The following is a 21,468-nucleotide window of genomic DNA, read 5'->3' as shown; positions in this document are numbered from 1 at the left end:
TGCTCCATCTCTTTTCTCCTTTGCCCTAGCACACCTTGCATTAAACCAATCTTTCTTTCCTTCTTCTTTTGGTCTATATTTTGGGACATATTCCTGACTCCTGTTTTGTATATTTCCAAAAATAAGTTATATTTGTCTTGCATTGTCTCTGAGTTTTCCATCTCCTCCCAGTCTACGTTTTAAAATAGTTCTTGAGATTCTCAATATCAGCCTTTCTGTAATTTAATCGGTCTCCTTTGTATGAATCGTCTCTATCTTCCTTTCCTTCTTCTATATCTATTTCTAATATTGCATGGTCACTCTTTCCCAATGGGCACTTATATCTTATATCGTCATTCATTTGTATACCCTTGTAAAAACTAGGTCCAATCTCGCCGGCTCGTCGTTTCCTCTGAATCTTGTGCATTCCTTTACTCTCTGGTCCATCATATTGTCTATCATTAGGTTTAAGAATCTTTCTCCCAGGCTTCTTCCCCCATACCACTTTCATAATTTTCCCAGTCCACTTCTTTACAGTTGAAATCTCCTACTAATATCACTTTTCTCCTTTCTTTAACGATTCTCATTAGACTCCTTATTGTGTCATCTATCATGTCTTTATATTCTTGATTGGTCCATGAATTTGTTTTTGGTGGCACATATGTTACAATGATTGTTATCTCTTTTTTATTAATATGCATCTTAATATACAATACTTCTGCTTTTCCTTCCCACATTCCACTTGATTGATCACTATCTCCTTCCTTAACATTATCATGACTCCTCCTCCTCCTTTACCCACTCTGTCTCTTCTCCATACATTATACCTATTATCCAAGACTATTTTGATTTCCTCATTTAGTTTTGTTTCAGCCAGGCATACAATATCTGGATTTTCTTTCCTTATGTAATCTCTTAATTCTAATTTACTTGATAAAACCCGTCTATGTTCGTATACATCATTTTTAGTCTTTTGCCTTTATCATTTTTAGTTAAACTTGTTCCACTTTTTTCTCTTCCTTCTCGTTTATATACCATTTCCTTATCCTGTCTCCTAGAATTCTCCAAAAATGCCTTCTTCTCCTCTTCTGACCTTTCATTATTCTTTTCCCTTACTGCTGCTGCCAGTTCATTGTATCTCTTCCTTTCTTCCTCATTTCTATTTTTCTTTATATAGATATCCTTGCAGCCTTCTGTTTCTCTAAGTTTTGTTGTTCTATATAATATTTCTTCTGTTGCTGCTTGTGATTTTAGTAATATTTTAATTGGTCTCGTTTTCCTTCTTGATATGGTCCCATTCTGTTTATTTCTTCTACTTCCTCTTCCAAGTTCTGCCTATCTTCGTCATTAAGATTCTTCAGTAGGTCTTTGACTGATTTCATTTCTTCTTTTCTCTTTTGGTCTATATTTTATATTTTTTCTTTTATTCCAAATACGACTACACTCTTCTTTTTTCTGCAATTTCTCTAACTAGATTTTCTTTTGTCTTGAGGACTCCTATCATTTTGTTTGTCATATTTTCTTCTTTTTCTTTAAGTTGTTCTTGAATCACCTCCTGAAAATCGGCCTTATCTTTCTTATCTTGGACTCTCCATGCTTGTACTTCTTTTTTAATCACGTTCTGTACTCTTTCCTCTTCCTTGTTTACTAGATCTTTCAGCTTCTCCTTTTCTTTCTCGGCTTTACCGAGTCCTTCTTCCATCTGCTTCTTGTAGTTAGCTACTTCCTTTTTTAGTTCTTCGTTTTCCGCTCTTAGCCTAGCTTCATTTTCTTCCACTTTTCTTATCCTTTCTCTCAGTCTTATAAACTCCATTTCCTGTTCTTTATTCTCTTTCATTTCCATCTTCTCCTTTATCAGTTTATCTAGTTTACATTCAATATTGAACACTCTCTTAAGTAGTGAAGTTGTCGTCGTATCGAACCCTTGAATCGCTGTTCTCCCTCACCGTCATAGTCATCATCAGCCCTTCTCTATTCTCATGTCTGCATTTGGATGGAATATCTTTTTCACTCATTATTCTTTAATAATTGATTTCATGGAGAAAAAAAAAAAAAAAGTCCACACTACCTGCCCAGGCCACTGTAAATACTATACAACAGGTGTAGTGAAGATCAGCTGATCGTCAGAACTGCGCCAGTGCATCCGTGTGTGTGTGTGTGTGTGTGTGTGTGTGTGTGTGTGTGTGTGTGTGTGTGTGTGTGTGTGTGTGTGTGTATTTACCTAGTTGTATTTACCTAGTTGTAGTTTTACAGGGCCTGGGCTTTATGCTCGTGTGGTCCCGTCTCCATATCTACACTTATCCAATTTTTCTTTAAAACTATGTACACTCTTTGCTGATACCACTTCCTCACTCAAACTGTTCCAAGTCTCAACACATCTTTGCGGAAACTAAATTTTTAACATCTCTCAGACATCGTCCCTTCCTTAGTTTCTTACTATGCGATCTTGTGCTTCTAAAGTCATATTCTTCTCTCAGGATCAGTTTCTCATTATCCACTTCATCCATTCCGTTAATCAATTTATAAACTTGTATCAGATCCCCTCTCTCTCTTCTCTGCTCCAAGGTTGGTAGATCCATTGCCTTTAGTCTCTCCTCATATGCCATCCCTTTAAATTCTGGAACCATTCTTGTAGCCATTTTTGTAGTCTCTCTAATTTTCTTATGTGTTTCTTTTTATGGGAGTCCACACAACTCCTGCATATTCCAATCTAGGTCTTATTTTAGTACTTATCAATTTCTTCATCATTTCCTTGTCCATATAGTGAAATGCTACTCCAATATTCCTTAGCAAATTATACGTCTCTCTGAAAATTCTATCAATATGGCTAACCGGTTGATTATTTTCTTCCATTGTCACTCCCAAGTCCTTTTCCTTTTTTACTTTTTCTAGTTCTACTCCATCTCCCATCTTATAGATTCCCACTGGTCGTCTTTCACTTTTCCCATTTCCATGACATGGCTTTTGTCCACATTGAATTCCATCTCCCATTTTTTGCTCCATTTCCAGATCTTGTTTAAGTCTTCCTGTAGTATTTCACAATCCTCTTTTGTTTAATGACTCTGCACAGTTTCGCATCGTCCGCAAACAGATTTATGTAGCTGTTCACTCCCTCTGGCATGTCATTTATATATACGAGAAAAAGTATTGGTGCCAATACTGACCCCTGTGGCACTCCGCTGTCTACTGTTCTCCACTTGGACTTCATATCTTTAACTATCGTCCTTATTTCTCTCCCCCTTAAGTAATTCTTCATCCATCTCAATGTGCTTCCTTTTAAGCCACCCTTCTCCTCTAACTTCCATAGTAATCTTTCATGTGGCACTTTATCAAAAGCCTTTTTTAGATCTAAATAAATACAGTCAACCCATCCTCTCTCTCTTGTACTTTATCAACTATTCTAGAGTAGAAACTCAATAAATTTGTCACACATGACCGACCTTTTCTAAAACCAAATTGGCTATTTGATAATATTTTGTTGTCTTCAAGAAACTCGATCCATTGCTTCTTTATTACTTTTTCACACATCTTGCATATTACACTAGTTAGTGATACCGGCCTGTAATTTAAAGGTTCTTCCTTCCTTCCGCTCTTATATATGGGAACCACCTCAGCTCTTTTCCACTCCACTGGCACTGTTCCATTTTCTATTGAGCATTTTATGATGTTGTATATTGGACTTGCTAGTTCTTCCCTACATTCTTTCAGTATTCTGCCTGAGACTTCATCCGGTCCCATTGCCTTTTCCTCATCCAATTCCGTCATCAACTTTTTATTTCAAGCTTGGTTACTTTAATCTCTTTCATATAGACAGTCTCTCTATTACCCTGTGGTCTTTCAAATTTGGATTCCTTAGTAAAGACCTCATGAAATTTACTATTTAACAGTTCTGCCATACTTTTGGGTCTTCCACCATTCCGTTTTCTCCTTTTAACCTTTCTATTGTTTCTTTTTGTCTTATTTTTCCATTTATGAATCTGTAGAACAATTTTGGTTGTTCCTTACATTTTTCGACAATGTCCTTTTCATAGTTCTTTTCTTCTTCCTTTCTCACCTTAGCATATTCATTTCTTGCTGTTTTGAAGTTTTCCTTATTTTCTGGATTTCTGTTTCTTCTCCACCTTTTCCATGCTCCATCTCGTTTCTCCTTTGCCCTAGCACATCTTGCATTAAACCAATCTTTCTTTCCTTCTTCTTTAGGTCTATATTTTGGAACATATTCCTGACCCCAGTTTTGTATATTTCCAAAAATAAGTTATATTTCTCTTGAACCGTTAATGAGTTTTCCATCTCCTCCCAGTTTACGTTTTAAAATAGTTCTTGAGATTCTCAATATCAGCCTTTCTGTAATTTAATCGGTCTCCTTTGTATGATTCATCTCTATCTTCCTTTCCTTCTTCTATATCCATCTCTAATATTACATGGTCACTCTTTCCCAATGGGCACTTGTATCTTATATCATCGTTAATTGGTATATCCCTTGTAAAACTAGGTCTAATCTTGCCGGCTCATCGTTTCCTCTGAATCTTGTGTTTTCCTTTACTCTTTGGACCATCAAATTATCTATCATTAGGTTCAGGAATCTATCTCCCAGGCATCTTCCCCATACCACTTTCATAATTTTCCCAGTCTACCTCCTTACAGTTGAAATCTCCTATCAATATCACTTTTCTCCTTTCCTTAATGATTCTTGTAAGACTCCTTATTGTGTCATCTATCATGTCTCTATATTCTTGGTTAGTCCATGAGTTTGTTTTTGGTGGCACATATGTTCCAATGATTGTTAACTCCTTTTGTTAATATGCATCTTAACATACAGTATTTCTGATTTTCCTTCCCCAAACTCCACTTGATTTACCACTATCTCCTTCCTTAACATCATCATGACTCCTCCTCCTCCTTTACCCACTCTCTCTCTCCTCCATATTATACCTTTTATCTATGTCTATTTTATTGCCTCATTTAACTTTGTTTCCACCAGGCATACAATATCTGGTTCTTCTTTCTTTATGTAATCTCTTAATTCTAATTTACTAGATAAAATCCCATCTATGTTTGTATACATCATTTTTAATCTCTTGTTCTTATCATTTTTAGTTAAACTTGCTCCATTCTTTTCTCTTCTTTCTCTTTTATATACCATTTCCTTATCCTGTCTCCTATAATTCTCCAAAAAAATGCCTTCTTCTCCTCCTCTGACCTTTCATTATTTTTTTCTCTTGCTTCTGCCACCAGTTCATTGTGTCTCTTCCTTTCCTCCTCGTTTCTATTTTTCTTTATATATATATCTTTGCAACCTTCTGTTTCTCTGAGTTTCGTTTTTCTATATAGTACTTCTTCTGCTGCTGCTTGTGATTTTAGTAATATCTTAATTGGTCTCACTGTTCCTTCTTGATATGGTCCCATTCTATGGATTTCTTCTACTTCCTCTTCTAAGTTCTGTCTATCCTCGTCATTCAGATGTTTTAGTAGGTCTTTTACTGATTTCATTTCGTCTTTTTCCCTTCTTGGTCTATATTTAACATTTTTTCTTTCAGTCCAAAAATAATTACACTCTTCTTTTTTTCCGCAATTTCTCTTACTAAATTTTCTTTTTTCTTGAGGACTCCTATCATTTTGCTTGTCATATTTTCATCTCTTTCTTTTAACTGTTCTTGAAATACTTCTTGAAATGATTCCTTGTCTTTCTTATCTTGGATTCTCCATGCTTGTACTTCTTTTTTAATCACGTCTTGTACTCTTTCTTCTTCTTTGTTAACTAGATCTTTTAGCTTTTCTTTTTCTTTCTCGGCTTTACCGAGTCCTTCTTCCATCAATTTCTTATAGTTCGCTATTTGGACTTTTAATTCTTCATTTTCGGTTCTTAGCCTAGTTTCGTTTTCTTCCACTCTTTTATCCTTTCTTTCAATTTCTGGAGCTCTTTATCCTGTTCTTCATTCTCTTTCATTCCCATACTCTCCTTTATCAATTTATCTAATTTACGTTCGATAGTTAAGACTCTATCAAATAGTGAAGTTTGCGCCGTATCAAAGCCTTCAAATTCTCCTCCTCCCTCACCAACATTGTCATCATCAGCTTTCATTCTTTCCTTGTCACATACCTGCATTTAGATGGAATATCTTTCTCACTCATTATTATTTAACACTGTATTCATGAAAGGAAAAATGAGTCCACACTTATCGCCCAGGCCACTGTAAACCCAAACAAAGGTAGTGAAGATCAGCTGATTCTCGGGAGCGACGGTATCGCGTCCTTCCTCTGCTGCGTCTCGTGTGTGTGTGTGTGTGTGTGTGTGTGTGTGTGTGTGTGTGTGTATTTACCTAATTGTATTTACCTAATTGTAACATACGGGAAAAGAGCTATGCTCGTGTTGTCCCGTCTCCATATCTATTAATGTCCAGCTTTTTCTTAAAATCATGAATATTCCTTGCGTTGACCACTTCCACGTCTAAACTATTCCATGCTTCCACCCTTCTATGAGGGAAGCTATATTTTTCACATCTCTCCTATAAGTGGCCATTTTAGTTTTTTCCCATGCCCTCTCGACATTCTTTCATTCCACATACACAGATCTTCCCTATCCATTTTTCCATGCCAATCATCACTCTGTATATTGCTATCAGGTCTCCCTTTCTCTTCTGTTTTCCAGGGTCGGAAGTTGCATTCTTTTCAGTCTGTCTTCATAAGTCAAATCTCTTAAGTCAGGCACCATTTTTGTTGCAGCCCTCTGTACTTTCTCTAGTTTCCTTACGTGTTTCTTTAAGTTCGAGCCCACTGTATTGTTGCATATTCAAGCCTCGGTCTTATCATTGCAGTAATTATTTTCTTCATCATTTCTTCATCTAAATATACGAACGCCACTCTTATGTTCCTCAATAAGTTCAATACTTCTCCAATTATTTTGTTTATATGTCTCTCTGGCGATAGGTCATTGGTAATTGTCACCCCAAGGTCTTTTTCTTCATGACTGGTTTTATGTCTTCATTTCCTATCTTGTACATACTCCTGATTCTTCTTTCACTCTTGCCAAACTCTATTTTCTTGCATTTTGTCGTGTTGAACTCCATTTGCCATGTACAGCTCCATTTCCATATTCTGTCCAAGTCTTCCTGGAGTAGTTCTCAATCTTTGTCACATCTCACTTTTCTTAACAATTTTGCATCGTCTGCAAATAGGCTCACATAACTGGACACCCCATCCACCATGTCATTTATGTAGACCGCGAACATTACTGGTGCCAACACTGATCCCTGTGGAACTCCACTCTCCACCAAGCCCCATTCTGATGGTCTGTCCTTAATTATTGTTCTCATTTCTCTTCCTACCAAAAAGTCTTCCATCCATTTTAGTAAACTGCCATGCACTCCTCCTACCATTTCAAGTTTCCAGATCAGTCTCCGGTGTGGTACCTTATCAAAGGCCTTTTTTAAATCCAGATATATTCCATCAGCCCAACCATCTCTTTCTTGTATTACATCTATCACCCTCGAATAGTAACATATCAGGTTTGTCGTGCATGAACGCCCTTTTCTAAAACCAAATTGACACTCACAAAGTATGTCATTTTTCTCCAAGAAGTCTGTCCATCTATTCTTCACCACCCTCTCACACATCTTAGCTACCACACTTGTAAGTGACACTGGTCTATAGTTCAATGGGTCTCTCTTGTTACCTGATTTATAGATTGGGACAATGTTAGCTCTTTTCCAGTCTTGGGGCACTACACCTTCCCTTAATGAGGCATCAATTACTTCACAAACTTTTTCTGCCAGTTGCTCCCTGCATTCTCTTAAAATCCATCCTGATACCCCATCAGGTCCCACAGCTTTTCTCACTTCTAAACTCCCCATCATATTCTTGATCTCCTCCACAGTTACTTGAAACTCCTTCATAATCCTTTTCTTTCTCTTTTATATACCATTTCCTTGTCCTGTCTCCTATAATTCTCCAAAAAAATGCCTTGTTCTCCTCCTCTGACCTTTCATTATTTTTTTCTCTTGCTTCTGCTACCAGTTCATTGTGTCTCTTCCTTTCCTCCTCGTTTCTATTTTTCTTTATATATTTATCTTTGCAACCTTCTGTTTCTTTGAGTTTCGTTTTTCTATATAGTACTTCTTCTGCTGCTGCTTGTGATTTTAGTAATATCTTAATTGGTCTGACTGTTCTTTCTTGATATGGTCCCATTCTATGGATTTCTTCTACTTCCTCTTCTAAGTTCTGTCTATCCTCGTCATTCAGATGTTTTAGTAGGTCTTTTACTGATTTCATTTCGTCTTTTTCCCTTCTTGGTCTATATTTAACATTTTTTTCTTTCAGTCCAAAAATAATTACACTCTTCTTTTTTTCCGCAATTTCTCTTACTAAATTTACTTTTTTCTTGAGGACTCCTATCATTTTGCTTGTCATATTTTCATCTCTTTCTTTTAACTGTTCTTGAAATACTTCTTGAAATGATTCCTTGTCTTTCTTATCTTGGATTCTCCATGCTTGTACTTCTTTTTTAATCACGTCTTGTACTCTTTCTTCTTCTTTGTTAACTAGATCTTTTAGCTTTTCTTTTTCTTTCTCGGCTTTACCGAGTCCTTCTTCCATCAATTTCTTATAATTCGGTATTTGGACTTTTAATTCTTCATTTTCGGTTCTTAGCCTAGTTTCGTTTTCTTCCACTCTTTTTATCCTTTCTTTCAATTTCTGGAGCTCTTTATCCTGTTCTTCATTCTCTTTCATTCCCATACTCTCCTTTATCAATTTATCTAATTTACGTTCGATAGTTAAGACTTTATCAAATAGTGAAGTTTGCGCCGTATCAAAGCCTTCAAATTCTCCTCCTCCTCACCAACATTGTCATCATCAGCTTTCATTCTTTCCTTGTCACATACCTGCATTTAGATGGAATATCTTTCTCACTCATTATTATTTAACACTGTATTCATGAAAGGAAAATGAGTCCACACTTATCGCCCAGGCCACTGTAAACCCAAACAAAGGTAGTGAAGATCAGCTGATTCTCGGGAGCGACGGTATCGCGTCCTTCCTCTGCTGCGTCTCGTGTGTGTGTGTGTGTGTGTGTGTGTGTGTGTGTATTTACCTAATTGTATTTACCTAATTGTAACATACGGGAAAAGAGCTATGCTCGTGTTGTCCTGTCTCCATATCTATTAATGTCCAGCTTTTTCTTAAAATCATGAATATTCCTTGCGTTGACCACTTCCACGTCTAAACTATTCCATGCTTCCACCCTTCTATGAGGGAAGCTATATTTTTTCACATCTCTCCTATAAGTGGCCATTTTTAGTTTTTTCCCATGCCCTCTCGACATTCTTTCATTCCACATACACAGATCTTCTATCTGTTCTAGCCTTTTCACATCTATCGTTAAACCAGTCCTGCTTTCCAACTTCTCTATGTTGTCTTATTGGTACAAATTTTTTCTCACCTTCTTTGTATATTTTTATAAATTCCTTCCACTTTTCATTTGCTCCCTTAGCACTCTTGAATTTCATCCAATTTGTCTCTTGAAAGAATTTCTTTAGGTTTCCAAAATCTGTCTTGGCATAATTCCATCTTCCCACTTTATATTCTTCATTTCTTCTAGATTTCTCTTCATCTATCACCTTGAACTCCAAAACTGCATGATCACTCTTTGCTAAAGGGCACTCCACCCTCATCTCCTCAATGACCATTGGCTCTGTACTAAAGACCAAGTCCAGTCTTGACGATGCTCCCTCTCCTCCAAACCTAGTATCTTCTTTGACCCACTGAGTTAACACATTTTCCATTGCCAGTGTCAATAGTGTATTTCCCATGTTGTCTCTGATCCTTCCATTGACCAGTCCTCCCAACACACCTCTTTACAATTAAAATCTCCCATCATTATAGTTCGTTCACAGCCACCCAACATTTCTTCCAGACATGTTCCTGTATCACTTATCATTTCTTCATATTCCTGTACTGACCATGCATTTGTCTTAGGTGGTACGTACACCACTATGTAGTGCCTCTTTTTCCTTCATTAGTTTCTGCTCTGATCTTTAGCACTTCTGCCTTTCCCATACCTTCTTTCACTTGATCCACCTTTATATCTTTTTTAACCAGCAACATCACTCCTCCTCCCATCTTACCTACTCTATTTCTTTTCCAAACATTATATTTCCCTTCTCCAACCATCATCAGGTCTTCTCCCTCTCTCAGTTTTGTTTCAGTAAGACCCACAATATCTGGGTTCTTGTCCCTCAAGTAATCGTTGAGTTCTAAAATCCCGATATCACTCCATTTATGTTGGAATACATTACATTCCGCTCATACGTTAGTTTCTTTAGTCCTTTCTTACTGTACTTTTCTGGGTTATGAACCACTTCCTCAGTCTCATATCCAAGATTCTCCAGAAAAACTCTTTCTTCTCCTCTTCTGTCCTCTCTTCATTTTTTTCAAAGCCTCCTTTCTCAACTCATTTAACATTTCTCTTTCCTTTTCACCGAGATCTCTTCTCAACCAAATCTTCCTTGTTGTTTCCTGCTGGGCTAGCCTCCATGACTTCTCCACCAATTCATCTACATCCTTTTGTGACTTAAGTTTGATTCTTATTGGCCTCATACCTTCTCTTGTGAACTTTCCAATTCTATGGAAGTCCTCTATTTCTTGTACTAGGTCTTTTCCTCCTCCTGCACCACATTAATGATATTATTTATCACCTTTTTATGTTTTTCTCTCTCCATTTTACTCGGTGTCTTATCCTCCTCCACACCAAATATCACCATACATCTCTTTTGTCTACAGTTTCCCTCACCAATGTCTCATTTGATTTAATAACCTTCACCACTTTCTCAGCAATCTTCTCTTCTATGATCTGTTGATCTATAATTTCAGCAAGGCCCAAAGTTTTCTCCCAGACTCTTTGATTTCCTTTTCCAGACTTGCAACTTTGTAATTTACCTCCTTTCTTTCCAATTCCTGACTTTTTCCATTCAGCCTGCTTCTCCATCACTTTTCCTAGAGATTCTCCACATTTTTCGCAATTCACTTTAATTAGCTTAACTTCCTCTTTCAGTGCTTCATTTTCTTCTTCATATCGGCACACTCTTTCATTACATTGTCATAACTCGTTTCCAGGCCCCCATACTTTTCAAACAGTTTTCAATTTTACCTTCCAACTCCAGAATTTTCTTCACATAAGCGCTCTTCTCCATTATTCCTTGAAATCCTGTGAAGTCTGATTCATCTTTCGAGTTCACGGCCGCCATGTTGCGCAGATGTAAACAAACCAGCTGATGGCTCAAACGCAGGCTACAGTTTATATTTACCTTCCCTGGACATTATTTTGCTAATCAACAGTTAACATGACTATATGGAGACGGGACAAACATTACCAGCTCCTTTCCCACCTTGGTTACTCTTAGGCAATGGTAACTGTAGAATTAAAGATGATTGCTCTGGAGCTCAGCGACCACATCCGCCATCGACGATGTCCCGTGTGTGTGTGTGTGTGTGTGTGTGTGTGTGTGTGTGTGTGTGTGTGTGTATTTACCTAGTTTACCTAGTTGTATTTACCTAGTTGTAGTTTTACAGGGCCTGGGCTTTATGCTCGTGTCACCCCGTCTCCATAACTAAACTTATCCAATCTTACTTTAAAAGTGTGCACACTCGTTGCAGACACTACTTCTTCATCTAAACTGTTCCACGTCTCAATACATCTCTGCGGGAAACTATATTTTTTAATATCTCTCAGACATCTTCCCTTTCTCAGCTTTTTACTATGCGATCTTGTGCTTCGGATGTCATATTCTTCTCTCAGGATCAGTTTCTCATTATCCACTTGGTCCATTCCGTTGATCAATTCATAGACTTGTATCAGGTCTCCTCTCTCCCTTCTTTGTTCCAAGGTTGGTAGATCCATAGCCTTTAGTCTCTCCTCATATGTCATCCCTTCAAGTTCTGGGACCATTCTTGTAGCCATTTTTGTAGCCTCCAATTTCCTTATGTGTTTCTTTTATGAGGGGTCCACACTACTCCTGCATATTCCAATCTGGGTCTTATTATAGTATTTATCAATTTCTTTATCATTTCTTTGTCCATGTAGTGAAATGCTACTCCAATATTCCTCAGCAAATTATATGTTTCTCTAAAATTCTATCAATATGGCTTACTGGTTGATTGTTTTCTTCCATCGTCACTCCTAAGTGCTTTTCCTTTTTGACTTTCTCCAGTTCTACTCCATCTCCCATCTTATAGATTCCCACAGGTCGTCTTTCACTCTTTCCCATTTCCATGACATGGCTTTTGTTCACATTGAATTCCATTTCCAACTTCTTACTCCATTCCCAGATCTTATTTAGGTCTTCTTGCAGTATTTCACAATCCTCCTTTTGCTTTATAACTCTGCACAGTTTCGTATCATCCATAAACAAATTTATGTAGCTGTTCACTCCTTCTGGCATGTCGTTAATATAAATGAGGAAAAGTACTGGTGCCAATACTGACCCCTGTGGCACTCCGCTTTCTACTGCTCTCCACTTGGACTTCATATCTTTAACTACCATCCTTATTTCTCTCCCCCTCAAATCATTTTCTATCCATCTCAATGTGCTTCCTTTTAAGCCACCCTTCTCCTCTAACTTCCACAGTAATCTTGCGTGTGGCACTTTGTGTGTGTGTGTGTGTGTGTATTTACCTATTTGTGTGTGTGTGTGTGTATTTACCTAGTTGTATTTACCTAGTTGTAGTTTTACAGGGCCTGGGCTTTATGCTCGTGTGGTCTCGTCTCCATATCTACACTTATCCAATTTTTCTTTAAAACTATGTACACTCTTTGCTGATACCACTTCCTCACTCAAACTGTTCCAAGTCTCAACACATCTTTGGAAACTAAATTTTTAACATCTCTCAGACATCGTCCCTTCCTTAGTTTCTTACTATGCGATCTTGTGCTTCTAAAGTCATATTCTTCTCTCAGGATCAGTTTCTCATTATCCACTTCATCCATTCCGTTAATCAATTTATAAACTTGTATCAGATCCTCTCTCTCTTCTCTGCTCCAAGGTTGGTAGATCCATTGCCTTTAGTCTCTCCTCATATGCCATCCCTTTAAATTCTGGAACCATTCTTGTAGCCATTTTTGCAGTCTCTCTAATTTTCTTATGTGTTTCTTTTATGGGAGTCCACACAACTCCTGCATATTCCAATCTAGGTCTTATTTTAGTACTTATCAATTTCTTCATCATTTCCTTGTCCATATAGTGAAATGCTACTCCAATATTCCTTAGCAAATTATACGTCTCTCTGAAAATTCTATCAATATGGCTAACCGGTTGATTATTTTCTTCCATTGTCACCTGTAATATGATTCTCATCATATTAGAATTATAATGTCATTGTTGGCACCTTTGAATGTGGAGCGGGCAGTGTGTGTCGCTGTCATTGGTTGGAAAGAGGTGTAGACACGGGTTGTATTCCAGTTACTGTATAATTGTTATTGGCATATATGACAAGAATTGTAATTATTATTGAGATACATATATTGTTTTCTTACTTATTAACAAGTTTGGTATTGGTTAGTAATGTGTATTTGTTTGTCAAGAGGAAGTTTTCTTTTAGGGTCTGTGTATGTAACACGGATATATATTATACCGCACTCAGGTTGTAGGGGTAAGGTAGGCAGAGGTACAGTTGGTGCCTGTCAGGGGTGAGTGGCGGTTGTTTGACTGAGGTGAGTTTTGTGATAACATTATTTCTCTGATTTGTTTGACTTATGTTATGCCGGTGATTGTGCATATTGGTTGGTGTTATATTAAATGCGGTGCTGATAGGAGGATTTGATTAAGTGTAACTTTGCAGCATAGTTGGGGTAATGCTGTAATCAGACATGTGGTGAAGTCTGCCTTGGCTGATGATGGGCGGTCATTTTGTGAGTACTATTTTATATGTATCGTGTGTCATTGCAATAGTGAACAATAGAATGGGATATGTGTTCATCTTATGTTTATTCTTCTGTTTACTGGGTGAAGTTACAAGATATTGAAGGAGTTACATGATATTGAGGTATGCTGTGTTTATGTTGACATTAAATTTGCAGGCTGAATCAATCAATAAATCAAGATACAGCAAGTCAGCCCAATCATAGTCATTATCCTACACTACAATTCAGCAAAATTCGCAGAGCAGCCATGGATGACTTGAAAAGGGAACGTGCTAATGCCAAGAGGAGATTCACCAGGAAGGTGGGACTCTTCAAGGATGCACACAAGAGAGAAACTCCACAGCAACCCTACAAGTATTGTATAGTGAAGTTTGTGATTCTTTCAAAGTAGTGGATGTGGTGAATGAGAAAATTATTGACCTTTTAGATGGTAGTTCATCTTGCCAAGAGTATGAAGACTATATCATGGAATTGGAAACTATAAAGTGCACTCTTCTTGAGACATTAAAAGAAAAACCTAAGGCTGTACTTGCCATGAAAAAAATTGAGCCTCCTAAATTTGGTGGATCTGTAAGGTCATTTCCCTCGTTTATTAGGGATTATACAAGACTGGTTGAATCACAACATGGTGAGGATCCCTATGTACTCAGAATGTCACTAGAGGGGGAACCCAGGAGACTTGTAGAAGATTTAAATGATTACAAAAGAATGTGGGAGAGATTGAATGAAACATATGGTCATGAAGGAAAGTTAATTGATTCAATCTTGGGAGACATTAGGTCATATAAGCCAATAAGTGAAGGTGATGATAAACGGTTAATCAAGCTAATCAATACTGTAGAAAAGGTATGGTTAGATGTAAGCAACTTGAACCTAACAAAGGAGTTGGAGAATGTTACTGTCCTGACTCAAGTAGAAAAATTGTTACCCTCTATGTTGAAAAAGGAATGGGCTAGTAAAGTACAACAAGTGAAGACTGACAAGTTTAAAGAGTTGGTTGCATTCTTAACAGAGCATCGAAAACTTTAGAATACTTACAAGATGAGTCAAGACTTGGTGCATCAAAGGTAACGGTGCATACCACTGACGTATCAAACACAAAAGAAAATGACTTATTAGAAGTCATAAAACTGTTAGCTGTGGGACAAGAGAAACTACAAAACCAGATGTCAGAGTGTTTAACTAATATAGCTCAAGTAACAGATGGAAGATATTGCAGTAGGAATTACACATCAAAAGTTAATGGTGATCAGAAGGAGAAGTATTGTCTTGTTCATGATAGTGAATCTCATCACTTACAGGATTGTATGACATTTAAGCGATGGACAGCTGAAAATCAAATGGATTTTGTAAAGCAAAATAGAATTTGTTTTGCATGTCTCAAAAGAGGGCACCTATCTAGGGATTGTGATAAGCAAATGCCTTGTAGAGTAAAGGTAAAGGGAGACATTTGTGGTAAGCACCACCATTCAATTTTGCACCCTATATTTAGCAGTCCTTATACTTCTACAATGGATGTTATGAGTAACCATTTGACAAAGAAAGGTGCATTTTTGATGACTGGGTTTGTGGATAGTGGAGGTGTTTCTGTTCCCACATTATATGATGCAGGAAGTAACATCAGTCTGATCACTTTTAGAATGGCAAAGCAACTAGGACTCAAAGGTACTCCTATACAGCTTTCAGTGACAAAGGTCGGTGACCACACAGAAGAATTGGATAGTTTTGTTTATAAGATGTCCTTGAGGGATCAAACAGGGAAGGAAAAATTTGTTGAAGTTTGTGGAATTTCCGAAATAACTGGTGCTCATCAACAGGTGAATTTATCGGAAATTGCTAAGAAATTTGAAGTGCAAGAAAAGGATATCCAAAGGCCTGAAGGGCGTATAGAACTACTAATAGGATCTGATCACTGTACTTTAATGCCACAAGTTAAAAAAACCATAGATAATGTTCAGTTAATGTCAAATGAGTTTGGTTTCTGTATCAGAGGTAGATTGGATGACAAAGGAAAGGGACATAGCTATTGCGTGCAAATTAATCACGTGAGTTGTAATGACACCACAGATTGGCATTTCAGGACTAAACCTAATGTGGGAAAGTTGATAGAAAATTATTTTTTGAATGAAAGCTTAGGAACAGAATGCAATCCTAAGTGTGGAGGCTGCAAATGTGGAAAATGCTCAACCAAGGAAATTTAACCATTAAGGAAGAAAGAGAGAAGAAACTTATTGAAGATGGATTAACTTATGACGCGAAACATCAGTGCTGGATAGCTAAGTATCCTTGGATTTATGATCCGGCTAAACTACCTGATAATTATCCTATGGCATTTGCTAGATTAAAGGCCACTGAACAGAGATTAATGAAGATGGGGTCAACCCAGTGTGTAAAGTATCAAGAACAAATAAAAGACATGTTGGATAGAGGAGTAGCGGAGAAATTATCAAAGGAGGAAGTAATGACTTACAAGGGTCCAAAGTTTTATCTACCCCATCACGAAGTTTACAAGGTAGACTCCATTTCAACCCCAGTAAGGATAGTGTTTAATGCAGCAGCATCCTACAAAGGGGTCTCTCTCAATGACATGCTTGCAAAGGGGCCAGATGTGATAAACAACTTAATTGGAATCTTGCTGAGATTCAGAGAGGAGGAGATTGGTATGGTTGGAGATATTAGAAAAATGTATCATACTGTAAAGCTTTCAGATGAAGATATGCACACTCACAGATTTTTATGGAGGAACTTTCAACTAGAGAGAGAACCCTCACACTATAAATTGAAGACGGTAACATTTGGAGACAAACCTTCTGGGCCGATAGCAATGTTGGCTCTTCGTAAAACAGCAGAAATGAATTGTGACTTCCCATTAGCCTCTAAAATGATTGTAGAGGATTCCTATGTTGACGATATTATAAGTAGTGTTGGTTCAACGAATCATGCAATGGAAAGAATCAAAGAAGTGGAGGAAGTTTTAAGACCAGGAGGTTTTCAGATTAAATATTGGATTCTCTCTGGAGAGGATAACAGAAATGATGCCATAATCTCGAACACTGATCAAGAAAAGGTTTTAGGGTTAGAATGGAAACCCAAACAAGATGTATTTTCATTTAAAGTTAAACTCAACTTCTCGAAAAGAACAAGAGAGGGCAGGACAGAACCAAATGTGAGCTATGGTGACTTTGAAAGCCGTATCCCGTGTATGTTGACTAAAAGAACTGTACTGTCGCAGTTTGCTACACTCTATGATCCTCTGGGACTGTTAACACCATTCACACTGAAAACCAAGTTAATGATTCGCTCCATTATACTAGAAGCTAATGAAAACAAATCTAAGGGATGGGATGAGCCTATCAGTGGAACTTTGTATTTAGAAGCAGTGGATTTATTTCGGGAAATGCTTGAAATTGAAAAACTTACTTTTGGAAGATGCTTAAGGACTACAGATGTGACTACAGATCCAGAGTTAATTATCTTTTGTGATAGTAGCATGAAAGCATATGGAGCTGTAGCTTACATTAGGTGGAAGAAGCAGAATGGCACATATTGTGTAAAACTCTTATGTTCAAAGAATAGAATTGCTCCTATGAGGCAAATCAATATACCTAGACTGGAATTGTGTGCTGCAGTTTTGGCAAGCAGATTGAGAGTATCCATTGAAGGAGAAATGAGATATAACTATTCTAGGATAATCCACATCACAGATAGTGAGATTGTAAGGGCACAAATCCAAAAGGAATCACATAGATTTAACACCTTTGTTGGAAGTAGAGTTGCAGAGATTCAATCAAAGACAGAGCCCATAGAATGGTATTGGGTATCTTCTAAGGAAAACAATGCTGATTTAACCACCAGGGAATGCAGTCCCTTAGAGTTAGGGACAGGATCTGTATGGCAAAGTGGTCCACAATTTCTCTATCGTGACTTCTCAGAATGGCCAGTGAAACAGAATACAGTGTCTGATCTCCCTGATACTGTGTTTGCAAAGGTAACCATGAACACAGGAGAGATTACTACACCTAATGAGTTAATCAACATCCAAAATTTCAGCAATTTGAAACGGCTTTTGTCGGTAATGGCTCGAGTCATAAATGTAGTAAGAAAGAGATCATTTAAAGCTATAATATGTGATCCTAATGCAGAGGATATACAGAGAGCAGAATTATTTCTTGTTAAGAACGCTCAAACAAGCCTGCCACAAGACTGGGAAAAGAAATATAAACGTCTAGGACCAAGGATGAGAGAAGATGGCATTATCACTGTGGGAAGTCGAATGTCAAAATGGGTAAAAGACAATTGGAATTGTGATCAGTTCATGTTACTCCCATCAAAGCATCCATTTTCTGAACTGTATCTGTCCCACATACACAAGGAAGATCATAGTGGAATAGAAGCGGGCCTTGCTAGAGCTCAAGTGAAATACTGGGTATTAGGTGCGAGGAAGACAATGAAATCTATTAGAAAACAATGTGTAACTTGCCATAGAATAGATAAGATCTGCACATCCCAGTGTATGGGTGAAATACCTAAGGAAAGACTAGAGCCATGTCCACCATTTTACAATGTAAGTGTTGACCTGTTCGGTCCTCTTTGGGTTTGTGATACGGTGAAAAGAAGAGTGAAAAGAAAAACGTTTGGAGTAATTTTCAATTGCATGACAACAAGGGCTGTACATTTAGACCTTTCCGAAGGTTATGATACTCAAAACTTTCTTACTGTATTGAAGAGATTCACTTGTCTTAGAGGATTTCCCAAAAAATTATATTCAGATAATGGTACACAGTTAGTGTCTGCAAACAAGGAATTGAGAGATATGGTTACTCGGTGGAATAAGCATGAAGTGTTCAATTTTGGAAAATTTAATGGTTTAATCTGGGTATTCAATAGATCAGCAGATGCCCCTTGGGAAAATTCTTGCAGTGAAGCGTTAATTAGATTAGTCAAGAGATCTCTCACTAGAATCATAGGTGAATCAGTCATATCCTTTGGAGAACTACAGTCTGTTATGTATGAGGTGGCCAATGTATTGAATGAACGGCCTATCGGGTTCAAACCAGGTGAAGATTTTGATGAAGGGACTGTATTGAGACCTAATGACTTACTACTGGGTCGATCTACCATTGATGCTCCTTGTGGATTTTGGAATGAACGGGAGAAGTAAGTAGATCATATGCATTTAAGATTAAGGTCATTGATTTATTTTGGAAAAAATGGATGAAGAACTACTTTCCTACTCTAATTGTACGCCAAAAGTGGCATGTGAGTGTAAGAAATGTTCGGAAGGGTGACATTGTACTTGTTAATGATCATAATGTATTAAGAGGAGAATGGAAGTTAGCGGAAGTTGTAGAAGGTATACCAGGAAGGGATGGAAAGATCAGAGATGTGTTGTTGAGGTATAAAATTAATGAACCAGGAAAACAGTACAGGGGCCAACATGACAAGCAAATGGTAAGATCAGTACATAGACTGGTGGTGTTGCTCCCAGTCGATCAACAATAGAAGTATAGAAGCCTTTGATTTGTGGTGGGGGGAGTGTAATATGATTCTCATCATATTAGAATTATAATGTCATTGTTGGCACCTTTGAATGTGGAGCGGGCAGTGTGTGTCGCTGTCATTGGTTGGAAAGAGGTGTAGACACGGGTTGTATTCCAGTTACTGTATAATTGTTATTGGCATATATGACAAGAATTGTAATTATTATTGAGATACATATATTGTTTTCTTACTTATTAACAAGTTTGGTATTGGTTAGTAATGTGTATTTGTTTGTCAAGAGGAAGTTTTCTTTTAGGGTCTGTGTATGTAACACGGATATATATTATACCGCACTCAGGTTGTAGGGGTAAGGTAGGCAGAGGTACAGTTGGTGCCTGTCAGGGGTGAGTGGCGGTTGTTTGACTGAGGTGAGTTTTGTGATAACATTATTTCTCTGATTTGTTTGACTTATGTTATGCCGCTGATTGTGCATATTGGTTGGTGTTATATTAAATGCGGTGCTGATAGGAGGATTTGATTAAGTGTAACTTTGCAGCATAGTTGGGGTAATGCTGTAATCAGACATGTGGTGAAGTCTGCCTTGGCTGATGATGGGCGGTCATTTTGTGAGTACTATTTTATATGTATCGTGTGTCATTGCAATAGTGAACAATAGAATGGGATATGTGTTCATCTTATGTTTATTCTTCTGTTTACTGGGTGAAGTTACAAGATATTGAAGGGAGTTACATGATATTGAGGTATGCTGTGTTTATGTTGACATTAAATTTGCAGGCTGAATCAATCAATAAATCAAGATACAGCAAGTCAGCCCAATCATAGTCATTATCCTACACTACACTTCTTTCATCTAGGTAGTGGAATGCAACGCCAACATTTTGGAGCATGTTATATGTTTTCAAAAATATCTTGTTAATGTGTTTTGCCGGTGACAGAGTTTTTTACACGGTTACTCCTAAGTCTTTCTCCTCATTGGTCTCTTCAATCTTCTCACCACCCAGCCTGTAATCCCTGTTTGGTCTGTATCTACTTCTTCCCATTTTCATAACATGGCTCTTGTTTATATTGAATTCCATCTGTCACTCTTTACTCCACTCATATATTTTGTCAAGATCTTCCTGTAGCTTGTTACAATCTTCCACATTCTTTACTCTCCGCATAATTTTGGTATCATCCGCAGACATACTCATGTAACTGTCAATTCCTACTGGCATATCATTAACACGAATCAAAAACATGATGGGACCAAGCACTGACCCTTGTGGAACTCCACTGGTTACCTTCTTCCACTAGGACTTCCTTCCCTTCACCACTGTTCGTATTTCTCTTCCCACTAAATCATTTTTCATCCATTTTGCTAGTTTATCACTTACTCCTCCAATTTTCTTTAGTTTCCACATCAGTCTATTGTGTGGCACTTTATCTAAGGCCTTTCTCAAGTCCAGGTAAATAGCATCTACCCATCCCCCTCTATGTTATATGTGTGTGTGTGTGTGTGTGTGTGAGAGAGAGAGAGAGAGAGAGAGAGAGAGAGAGAGAGAGAGAGAGAGAGAGAGAGAGAGAGAGAGAGAGAGAGAGAGAGAGAGAGAGAGAGAGAGAGAGAGAGAGTGTGTGTGTGTGTGTGTGTGTATTTACCTAGTTGTAGTTTTACAGGGCCTGGGCTTTATGCTCGTGTGGCCCCGTCTCCATATCTACACTTATCTAATCTTACTTTAAAAGTATGCACACTCGTTGCAGACACTACTTCTTCATTTAAACTGTTCCACGTCTCAAAACATCTCTGCGGGAAACTATATTTTTTAATATCTCTCAGGCATCTTCCTTTTCTCAGCTTTTTACTATGCGATCTTGTGCTTCGAATGTCATATTCTTTTCTCAAGATCAGTTTCTCATTATCCACTTGGTCCATTCCGTTGATCAATTTATAAACTTGTATCAGGTCTCCTCTCTCCCTTCTTTGTTCCAGGGTTGGTAGATCCATAGCCTTTAGTCTCTCCTCATATGTCATCCCTTCAAATTCTGGAACCATTCTTGTAGCCGTTTTTTGTAGCCTCTCCAATTTCCTTGTGTTTCTT

At 37.7% G+C, this 21,468-nt stretch overlaps 1 protein-coding gene and 1 long non-coding RNA gene across 5 annotated transcripts in view; one reads left to right on the top strand and one right to left on the bottom strand.

The window, feature by feature from the left end:
- The window catches only part of LOC123511349 (thioredoxin domain-containing protein 16-like), a 548,807-nt gene that overhangs the window by 72,543 nt on the left and 454,796 nt on the right, over window positions 1-21,468 (bottom strand). The gene's annotated exons all lie outside the window — the stretch shown is intronic.
- Window positions 14,224-20,203, top strand: LOC123511351. 3 transcript variants are annotated; one of them, XR_006676772.1, is made up of 3 exons: window positions 19,048-19,800; window positions 19,929-19,998; window positions 20,168-20,203. It is a non-coding gene; the product is annotated as an uncharacterized LOC123511351 (long non-coding RNA). The 3 variants fall into 3 exon arrangements; XR_006676771.1 differs by lacking the exon at window positions 19,048-19,800 and adding an exon at window positions 14,224-14,245 and having other exon boundaries at window positions 19,929-20,203; XR_006676770.1 differs by having other exon boundaries at window positions 19,929-20,203.

The sequence above is a fragment of the Portunus trituberculatus genome, chromosome 31 (genome assembly GCF_017591435.1).
Source record: "Portunus trituberculatus isolate SZX2019 chromosome 31, ASM1759143v1, whole genome shotgun sequence".
Lineage (NCBI taxonomy): Eukaryota > Metazoa > Arthropoda > Malacostraca > Decapoda > Portunidae > Portunus > Portunus trituberculatus.
The sequence above is the reverse complement of the archived record's forward strand: the minus strand, read 5'-3'. Positions and strand labels throughout refer to the sequence as shown.